This window comes from Pelecanus crispus, chromosome 6 (genome assembly GCF_030463565.1).
Source record: "Pelecanus crispus isolate bPelCri1 chromosome 6, bPelCri1.pri, whole genome shotgun sequence".
Classification (NCBI taxonomy): domain Eukaryota; kingdom Metazoa; phylum Chordata; class Aves; order Pelecaniformes; family Pelecanidae; genus Pelecanus; species Pelecanus crispus.
In genome coordinates, this window is record NC_134648.1 from 59046350 (window position 1) to 59057458 (window position 11109).

Below are 11109 nucleotides of genomic sequence, written 5' to 3' on the forward strand. Positions count from 1 at the left end.
CAGAGTCCCATGACACCTTACACCTTCATCTGTCACACTGTAGTTACAAACCAATGAGAAATATCCAACAGCTTATACATTTTAGCTAAGGCAAATAAATGAACTAAAAATGTACTAACAGAAAATATTTTGATAGTAATTGTTTCAAAATTAAGAGGAAACACCAGAAATCAAGAGATCTGAGCCATGCCCTCTCATAGACTTATGTTAAGGCCATGGACAAGCCACTGAATATCTCTCTGATTTAGAAAGTCTCCATTTGTGAAATATTTCCAGAAATTTTCCAGAAATATTTCCATCTTTCCATAAAGATGTTAGTCATGATAATTTTGAGATGGTACAGAACTAATAGTGTTTATCATCAATATTATTTGCATACATTACTGTCCCTAGGCTTAACGGAGCCTTGGTACACAATGCACTGAGAAATGCATAGTCCTAGATTGCCGCGGAGTTTACAGTCTAACCGCGCTGGAAAGAGACAAGTAAGAAAAACAGGAAAGGCATAGAATCATAGAATGCTTTTGGGTTGGAAGGGACCTTGAGAGATCATTGAGCCCAACCCCCCTGCAGTGAGCAGGGATCGAACCTGTGGTGACCTTGGCGTTACTAGCACCATGCTCTAACCAACTGAGCTAACCCTGCCGGTCATATTCCTCCTATGGACATTATTCCACATATAGGGAACTGAGAAAAGTTATGCAAATGCCATGGAATAGCATCAGAAATGTGTGAAAGATCCGTGGATTGAGCATCGTCAGATGAAGTCCCAGACCAGTGTTTCAGCCTTCATTAAAACACAACTTCCCTACAATTTGGGCTTTTAGCCTTTACCCTTATGCAGGCAACACATAATACCTCACTGACAAATGCCACGGGTTTACTGGCTTGGTGACAGCAGGGGCATCGGTGAGTAATCCCATGTTTACCGTATGCACAAGGCCAAGTTCCCCTGGTAAGGAATGAGCCTCCACTGCCCCGAGGACTTCTGTGCTCCTCTCACCCCACTTCTGTGCTCCCCCTCCCACCTGTCTTCTCTGCAGGGGCTTGACAGGAATCTGAGCTTTCCCTCCTGAGATCATCAGCCCCAGTTCCTAATTGACCAGAGAAGCCAGTCCGAACTCCTTGTGTCTTCATCCTACAAATGAGTCCTGACGGTTACTGGAACCCCCCCACGCAGGCCTAGATGAAGGATTGAGAAATAGGCGAACATCTTTGGGCTAATCTGTACTTCACACGGAGCACTGCTGTGTTCAGTATAATCTCTTCGGTGTGTATGCGGCTATATCAATGGAAACTTATCGTTCATTATCAATAAGCTCTGGTCCTGGAGGAGAGGAGTTGGGGAGAAAAAAGAAACAGGAGGGTAAAAAAACCCAGATGGGAAATGAACCTGTGCATCTCTCGTGGGAAAATGCATTTCAGTCATCCAGGCAATAGCCTAGCTCACAGAAAAAAAAATTGTTCTTTCCAGCTGTTATGCCAAAAGAAAAAATAAATTTAAAAAGGACAAACGCATAAATTGAGCATATTTTTATCACATCCTTTCTAACAAATTACTTTCTACATTCATGTTTCTTATGAGCAGCCATTTTTAATATTTAAAGAGTCATACACTTCTCCAAAAAGTGTTTCCTGAAAAACTGAAACCATTATTATGTTAAACTCCCACACAGTTTGTTTTAAAAATATCTTTAAATACTATTAAAGAACAATCATTATGTAGGTTTATATCTTACGAGTGGGAAGCAGAAACCATCAATGAATCATATTATTCCTCCAACTGTAACAACAACATGATCAACTACCACAATAACAAAAAAGTTTATGTTCACTGTATATCTGTTTTGCAGACAGTTTCCTGCCTTGAAATCTGCATAATAGGTAAGCTGTGGCAAGTGTAATATGCTCTTTACTTCCATCCACTACGGATAGCCAGGCATGCTTGGTCTGGTGCATTGCTCCTCCTTTAGGTACAGCTCCTCGCTGAAGTGTATGGCATCCCTGAACGAGCAAATAAAGCTTCTACAGATTCTAGGATCCACTCCTGGAGGATGTTGCCAGATATAGAGAGCTGGATATTTAAGTTATTTCATTGTCATCCACTGTGGGGTTTTTTTAGTTAAAACCGATGGTTTTGGTTGCAGAAGATATTTCCAGTTGTATGCGACTTTGCAGAAGGAAGTGACAATGGGACATTACTGAGGGAAGAGAAAGATTGCAAGAGATGTGGGAAAAAAAGCATGGAAAAAACACCATGGAGATCAATATTTAATCTATAATTATGGGTGTACAGTATGTACTGTGCATTTTTTAAATTTAACTTGGCTTTTACTATTACTCAGTAGGAGGGGAACAGATACTGAGAGCCCTGGATAGCAACCATAAGAAGCATGTTTAAATACACATATTTTTGGGAGATCTATGAGTACAAGAAGGAACAGATTGTAGTCTCTCTGATCTTTTTTCATGTTGGAAAATGTGAGAGCTTTACCTGGGAGATATAATTTCAGGTAAAAGAATTTGTAAAATAACTTCCAAAGTTTATGCTGCATAGCATTGCGGCACATGTGAAAAAAATGTTTGTGTCACCCTACTCTTGAATAAAGAAACAATGTGCAGATCACTTTTCACAGTGGAAATACTGACAGTAAAAAGAGTTATAAATAAATACTAAGTCAGGCCTCTATGGGGGAAAGCCCCCATCCTCTTTATTGGTTTCAGTCAGGAAGCGTGCAGGTAGCACAGACTAATTCTGCTCAAACAGCACTAGAAGAAATTACAGTATTCCTGGCAGCTCGTATTCATCAGGAGTTTAACAATGCTTTGAGTGTATGCATATACGTATCTCTGTGTGTATGTGCTCTTACATGGGCATTTATATGCCACTTCCAGGTTTTTCTGAAGGCCTTTGAAGTTAGCTGTCCAGAAAAGATTAGGCACCAGGGGGAGGAAAATTATTTTAAGAATTTTAGAATTATATTATCAGGTATCATCTGCTTGCTAATGAAGCTTCAAAGTTATTTCCAGGGCAGAATTCTGCAGATTGCTCCAGAGAAAGAGTCCAACGGTCTATCTAAAGACCTCATTCTATCATTAATGAGTGCTTAACCCCAGCATATTTGAACTTGGACTACATGACCAGTAGTCAATTTTCACTAACAGGTTTTTTTTTGATCCTGAAAATCTGTAGCCGTGTCATCAGCTCCTTCTTAATTATACCGTATTCTTTACATCTGTCCTGCTAAATAACTCTAATTGAAATAGCACCGGCGTGAATTTTCGTAATGTTCCCCCCAAGACATCCCGAAAGTGACTCACACGAGAAAACAGACTGAAGTCACAGCTGGAAGCACGTCAAGGATCATTTCCATTTTTACATGATTAATTTGAATTTAATATCTTAAATCAAAACCTGATTAATTTAAATAAAATTTTGATGGTGCCCTGCTTCTAATATACATTGCAGTAATTAGATTCAGCTTAATGTGATTTTTTTACATAATTAAAAAAAAGAGTAAGTCAAGTGTAACAATGCAGAGTTGGTACAAATCTGTCCATATATATACATATACATACAGAGACACACACACATGGGATTTTGTTGAGACATTGCTCAGGTACAGGAAAGATCACAGCTGGATGGCTGTGCTATAGCTCAGTTTATGGCATATGTAAAATATTCCACTTCTATTTCACTTCAGTGTGAATAGCTGTTTTTCAGGAAAAAAAAAAAAAAAAAGACAGAAAAAGGATAGCTGAAATCAGATCAGTGAATAAGTAAAAATATTACCAAATGTAATAGCCTGGGTCAACTCATCCGTCCTAGTTCCTCCCACTTTTTAACTAAATTTTCTGCAGGAATTAGCTCTGTGTATCCTGTAAGTGAACAGGTTTTTTCCAAACATCTGCAGTGTAATATTTATAGCAGCTCATGGGCTGCAGTTTTTCATGAGACTTACAAAAATTCTTTATAAAATAAATTGTTGCTGCATTTTCATAGGTGCTCCCCCTGCCTGTCTCTGATTTTATAAAATGCTCCTGTGCGCTATGAAAGCAACACAGCAAGCAAACAGCAGTTCGTATGTGTTAGGATCAGATGAAGCCTGTCTGCACCACATACCTGACCCTTTACTGGTGCTGGTGGTGATCAATGACTGTGTCTGAAAATGGCCAGTGCTAACAAGCAAAAACTTCGCAAGGTGCACTGCACTTAGCACTCCCAGCAATATTTTAGATGTTTTCAGCTTCTTTGCAGGAGGAGAAACTACTAACATAGGCTGAGCAATGGGTTCACCTGCAGCTGTAGATGGAGCTTCAGTGAAGGCATGGGACAAAATGATGCAGGTAGGCCAAAACCTTAGAGAATCCACAGATGTAGCAGAATTTTGGTTCCGTGGACTTGGGCTTCTTTTTCAGTCGTGTCTGAAGATTTATGTAAAAAATATTTTTGTTTAAAGCTAAAATATCCAATTCATTACTGTAAATTATAAATCTTTTAGGTAAAGATAACACACACAAAAAAATGTTGCCTTTAAACATAGAAAAGAAAGGTAGGCTCATCCTTGTCCTAAGTGACCAAGTTACTCATCAAATTATGCTTCAATAATTAGATCTTTCTTCAAGACTGTGAAACATCAACCTGACTTTTCAGCATGGAGTAATCCCAGCGTACATCAAGCCCCTTGACTTCAGTGGGACTCTTCACCAGCTTTAAAATGCTGGACATGTGCTTAGCTAGTAGTAAATCAGTATCAAATCAAAGACAATGATGGAGAGTGAAAAACTCCTTTCCTGCCTGGGGCTAACAGCTTTCAGGGAGGTGCATGCACCATTCGTCCTTTTATGAAGGCAAGTAAAATCATTCAGGTGTAATTGATAGCATCCAGCTTTCCAAAAGCCTTTATATACACTATGTTATAAATATTGTGTAATGGCACACAGTTAATTTTTAACTTCAGTATTTCTTTGAAAGAAATTTCCTCCTTGTTGGTGAAGCTAGTGGATCTTTGCTGGTAACTCAGACATACAGATGGTCTGTATATCCTCCCTGTATAAAGAAAAACACAGAACAAACAAAGAAAAAAACCACAATAGGTGACAGGTTCAAGTCAGTGTGCAGCCAGTAAGGTCAGGTTAAATGCTTCTCAACAGAAATGAGAAAAAGCCCACAATAGATATTGAAGAACTGGGCAAAAATAAACAGAATCTTAGTCAAAAAAACAGGCAGAGAGAAGGAAGGGAAACTGATTTACAGACAAAGTCATGAACCAAATTTAGCTGCTGAAAAATGTTACATACAGTGATTTACAACAGCTATGTCTAATTTTCAGGGTTTTAACTATCTCTTCACATTACTGAAATTGTCAAAATTCTCATTCTCATGCAGCATCAGACCGTCACAAAGTCACTGTCCACAGCAAGGGCTCCTATGCCATTGTACTTGGTCTCCTCAAATTTACCATCTTATTACCCATGGACCACTGGAAATGTGTAGATACAAATTAAACTTGTTCAGTTTGACCAATCAGCCCTCCAAGAGTGTTAGTTCTATGGATTATGTAGACAGAAGCCAGTGAAGTTGAATACTGATTCCAAGGAACTTGCTTATTTATTATTCATCACAGACAAGTAATAATAATAAAATACCACTTTTTATCATAGAGCTAAAACTTTTGATGACAATCAACTTCTTTTTTTTCTTCTAAATTTAGGCTTCTCTCGACAGCAACTACAATACGGTCCAAAAATAACAGCATAGTTACTATCTGGGGAGAAGCTACTTTACTGCTTATATTCTTATTCTGAAGTTAAAGTCAAAACAAAATTAATCGGGAAGGGTTATCTATAATGAATCACCATTCATTTCAGAAAAAAATATCTTTGCCAGCAGCAGAAGGAAAGTACTTTCAAGCAGTTACATTAGACTATAGACTCCAAGGAGAAGATTACAGATCTTCCATATTCAGCAACATGAATCAAAACGCTTAGGAACTAGTCTAACTTACTTTTTTTTTATTGCAAGGCAGCAGGGATTGCTTTTTGTATAGGCTATGATTTAGATGGCTAATTGAAAGTAAGCAGTGGTGAGCTGCTTCCTTGGTAAAATATTACCAAGACAATCTTATCTGAGTTTACAGAGTTATTTTCAATTTGTAAATGCTGTATTCATTCCTACCAGATAAAACACCTTTAAAAATACTAGACCCAGGCATGACTGGATTGCTGTTGCAACCGCTCCGCACTGTTTCACCCCCCACAAATGCCTTTCACCCCACAGATATATATAAACTTTGTCTCCCTGTGAATAGTTTTACTATTTAAAAAAACCTCAATCCATTTTATGGTAAATAAATTTAATGATATACTGAATCCTCATAACTTTGAGTTGATGCCATCCTGCTAGTTACCTGCTCTGCAAGAGAATCTCCCTCATTAGAGCCTACACCTTTTAGAATCTCACCTTCGCAAATTTATCTCTTGCCTATAACACGAAGAAAATCCTGGGCTTCGTTTCACCGTTATAATAGATGTAAATTAATGTTTTGCCATTGTTTGTTGCTGTAATCATAGAGGCAAGTATATATTCCTAACAGCTATCTTATTTTCAATTTGCAAAGCATACTGTGCTTAATCCCATGAGGCACCCTGGGGTTCTAGATATGAATTTAGAAAGGTAATTAGACCAGTGTGGGGGGTTGTCCCTGAGACAGAAAAGGCAGGCTCCTGCCAGGTCCAGAGGGGTCTTTAAGAGGTCCCAGGCTGGTCACAGTTCTCGTCCTAGTTTATTACTTGTTTCCATTTTGTGAAACAGCTTATTTGTTCATGTAAATTTAAATCATGTTGATACTAGTAGAAGGGGTTTTGTTGCTGCTTTTTTTTTTTTTTTTTTTTTTTTTGATCTAGAAAGGTCACAGAGTTGGTTTTTGGTGACAGGCAACAAGCTATTTTTTTCCCAATGATCTCTGCATTTTTACAGTCAAATAGATAGTAAGAGACATATTGATAAAAGTTTTAATGCATCTCTGGTGGGTGGCAGTAATTTTAAATATCATACAATCATCATTAAGTCATCTATGTAAATGAAAAGTACTTGGCAACCCTTTGTATGGCAAGAAATAGCACCAGTTTCCCTGCATCTCTGCTTTCTTTCTCTCTTTCTTCTTTTCCCCTTTCACTGGCTGTAGCATATTGCACATTGTACAGATGAACTACTTCCTTTAGGGTTTTGTGAAGACTTTCTGTAGAGAGGATCACACACCGATGTGAGGCAGCATGCGATGAGTAAATAGTGATGGGACAAGATTAAATTAATCTCATGAAAAACACCCAAAGGAATTCCTATCAGCTGAAATCAGTATGGTGTATTGATGAGTTTTTAAAAAATTTGGGAGCGATATGGATTTATGTGGGTTTGGATCAGGTGGGTTGTTACCCCATCCCCAGTCTCACCATCTGACAACTAGATCCAGATCTGAGTTTTGAGGCTTCAGCCCAGGTCTAGTTTGCATCATGTGAATCTCAGTTTGAGTTGATGGCTGGTTTCAAGTGGGACCATAAATCTCTCCTCAAAGAAAAGGGAGGGTAAGGATCTGATCACTCACCCAGGTTTTACTTTCAAAAATTGACATCTTTGAGCACTTTCTGAGAAGAAAAAGCAGGGGCAGTTTGAGCTAAACTGTTTTTGTTTGCCCAAATGTCTGACAATATTTAAGGGCCGGATTCTGCCCTCAAGCCGCTTTGGTAGGCAGTGTGAGTGATCACTCTTGGGAAGATTATGTCCCTAAATGTTCTCACTTTTCAACACACTGTTACCCTCCCACATATCTATTCAGGCAGAAAAACAGAATGGTGAACCTCCCCCAGGGGTTTTTAATGCAAGTCTGTTGAGTCACATTCTCCCCCTGCTTTTTGGATTGAGTTAGTGGTATAGGAATTGGTTTGAAGGTAATAAAGATGCCAAGAATGTATGAGGAAAATCCTGTTCCCAGGCCAGTAGACAGAGCATAAACTCTATCCCCATGTCTGTGCACAAAGGCTGTCTCTAAACCTTCAGAGGCCAGTAGGAAACATTAGGCTCATGGACTTAAATAGACAGTTGCAGAGCCAGTTGGCCAGCATGTTGCTGTCTAGTGGGCTGTGTCTGCATCTGTAGCTTCCCTGACGGGACGCCTGGAGTGCACAGAGCTAGCCAAGGCTGCTATGAAAACCTTCAGTGCATCTACATCTTTGCACATGGCTAAGGCCACCAGTAGACACGGTAGCACAGGATTTACATCATTCCCTAGCTCCTTATCTTGTTCTTTGCCCACTGTCCCTTTTGAGCAGAGCCTTTCCAGGAAGGAGTGTCACATATGTACCTGTAGCCCAAGCCTACATTTCCATACACAACATGAACTCTGCAGGCTTATTCTGAGATGGATTTCTCTTGAACCTTTATGTGACTCTCTCCTGGCACGAAAGTAAGATGGCTCCATAACTTCTGCTTTCTTACAGAACCTTCCTTGAAGCTTTCATTGAGGATCACTTCCCATAAACACTTCCCAAGAATGCTTATTAAAGAAATTAGAAACTATGGTACATCAGGGCAGACATTTGTTTTAATTGAATTGAATTATTTATTTATTGAAAGCCTGTATTGTTCATAATGCCTAGGGCGCCAGTCTCCTTTTGCTAGATTTTCACCAATGAAAGCAACATTCATTTTAAGGGAGATATTCCTGACATTTGCCCAGTAATCAAGAATAGAATAGGGCGCCACATAGCTAGCAAATACTGGTGACAAGAATCCTGCATGAAACGACAGTACAGTTGGAGTAGATTCAAGTTCTAAGGTAGTTGAAATTCAGGTCAGTGGCTTTGTGAGGGCTATAACCAGTCCTAGTAGAAATTACAAGAAATTTAGGTCACTATACAAGCTTATTTTTTTAGATTTGTGCCCAGAGATAAAGAAAAATTAATATAAAGGAAAGAAAAATGCCCAGCTCAGTATGTGACCTAAGAACTGGTAAAACTGAGTTCTAGTAAGCCTGAGATCTGACAATGGAAAGGCTACTTAGGAATGGGTGAAAACAGACTAGTTCATTAAGTCAGAATTGGAGAGAGAGGTGATCTCTCTGATAACTGGTTCAGAAACCATAAAGTATTTCACAAATTTGCTAAGAGTTAACTGTCAGGGCTCAGCATGAGTTTGCCCCACTTGGAGGGGCCCCCACCCAAGCATGTTATGCTGCTTGCCTCAAAATAATTATTATATGCTGTTGATTGCCCCTACACTATGCAGATTTCAACATAGATGCACCGAAATTTGCTTGCACACCACACACATCAGTAGCACCCCAATTCCAAGGTGAAGCTTCTGCTTCGTTTTCAGCAATGGTCCCAGCTAAACAAAAGCATAAGTAGTAACATGAAATAACCCTTAAATTCTGTCCCTCATTCCCCATAGTTGTATAAGGACACCGTTGTACTCATCACTAACAATCCAGCTGCCCTCAGGCATCGGAGATATTCAGAAGGTATGTGGATGAGGCTGGCTGTTGGCTATCCTATTCCAAACCAGATGGGCTGATCCTAAAAATGCAAAGGTAGAAAGCAGGCTACCGAGTGGAACTATAGCATTTTGTTCCCTCCTTACAATGTATTAAGGCTGGCTAAAGAGGCAGTCTCAGAAGTTAGGAAATCCCCAAACAATGTAATCAATCCTTCCACGCCTGTGGTGAGCAATAAAAGTTTATATGAAACCTACAGCACTTCACACTGAATGGCTGAAAAATAGCACACATTTATCAGAATGCCTGAAAACACACCCCATTCTGGTAGAGCAAAGCAATCAGTGAAGCCATTCTTCACCTAAAAGATTTCCATTCTGTTTTGCTAACACACTATATTCAGTATTGATGTGTCTCTGCGTACAGTAAAGAGCAGACTCTGCAGTACTGGGACAGCTCATTCACATGACAGTGATATCGCAGTCATGCATTGCTCTAGCTTCACAGTATGACTGGAGTTCCTTTATTAAAGCAGCACCCAACAGTGCTAGCAGACTAAAGGAACTTGTCAGTGTTTCCCCTAGAGGACTTCTTTTTTTAAGGGGCTTTAAATCTGGCTGTTTTATTATGGACCACAGGTCCATGAAGGGATGCTAAAAGGATTAAGTGAAGGTGTACCCTCTAATAGCCTTAATCCAATCATTGTGGATGGGACTGGATTGCGGAATGCAGCCAGGTTTGTGGGATTTCCTTAAACAGCAGTACCGATTGCTGTGCCTGGGGACAGAGTAATGGAGCTGGACAGGCTGCTGGTGTGGCCCAGAAGTGTTTTCTTACATTCTTCCATAAGGAGCTGCAAATCACATCAGAACCAGATCCACATCCACATCAACATTCAGAACGACTTTGAATCTCTGAATTTCTCCATTAGAAACATCCATAAAATTCAGCTAAGGAGTTTCAGACCATCGCTATGAATTTCTTTAGGGTCTACCCTTGCTTTTAAGATCAGTCCTATCAACCTTCAAAAGGAAGAGTTCAGGGTTAGAATGAGCAATGGCACCAACTGAGTTTGGGATACTGGCATATAAACTTCATATTATTAGTCTTTCTCACCAGATTTTTCCCCTTCTAGTCAGAAATATCACCAAAAAAGCCACATTTCATGATATTTTTGCTGTTGAGATTCTGCTTAAAAGAAGTAAAAAAGGTGGTGAAAATGGAAAACAATTTTTCAGATAGTTAACCGAGCACATCAAAAACTTTAAAAGCTTCATTCAACATAGGATTAAAAAAAAAAAAAAAACCAAACAGCTCAAGTTCTCTTTATAATAAATCCATGGCCACTTTCGAACTTCACAGTTCTCACTGTCCTGCACACAACTCCCACTCAGTACATCACAGCAACAGTACAGATGGAGTTGTGATCTTCTTTACTCCAAAAGCACAGTCTTGTAGCTAAAGAAGGATATCTGTTAACAGCTCAGGGTCTATACCATAGATCTGAGCAATTCTCAGTACAGTGGTACATCCCGATTAGACAGGCAGTCCCATTCTCTGCTCTTCTCTGGTACACGCTTTCTCCATCAAGAAGGTTCTCCACATGCAAAGCACTCAG

At 39.4% G+C, this 11109-nt stretch overlaps 1 non-coding gene across 1 annotated transcript; it reads right to left on the minus strand.

The window, feature by feature from the left end:
- Positions 1-568: 568 nt before the first annotated feature.
- On the minus strand, positions 569-645 carry TRNAT-AGU (transfer RNA threonine (anticodon AGU)). The gene has a single exon. It is a non-coding gene; the product is annotated as a tRNA-Thr (tRNA).
- Positions 646-11109: the final 10464 nt, after the last annotated feature.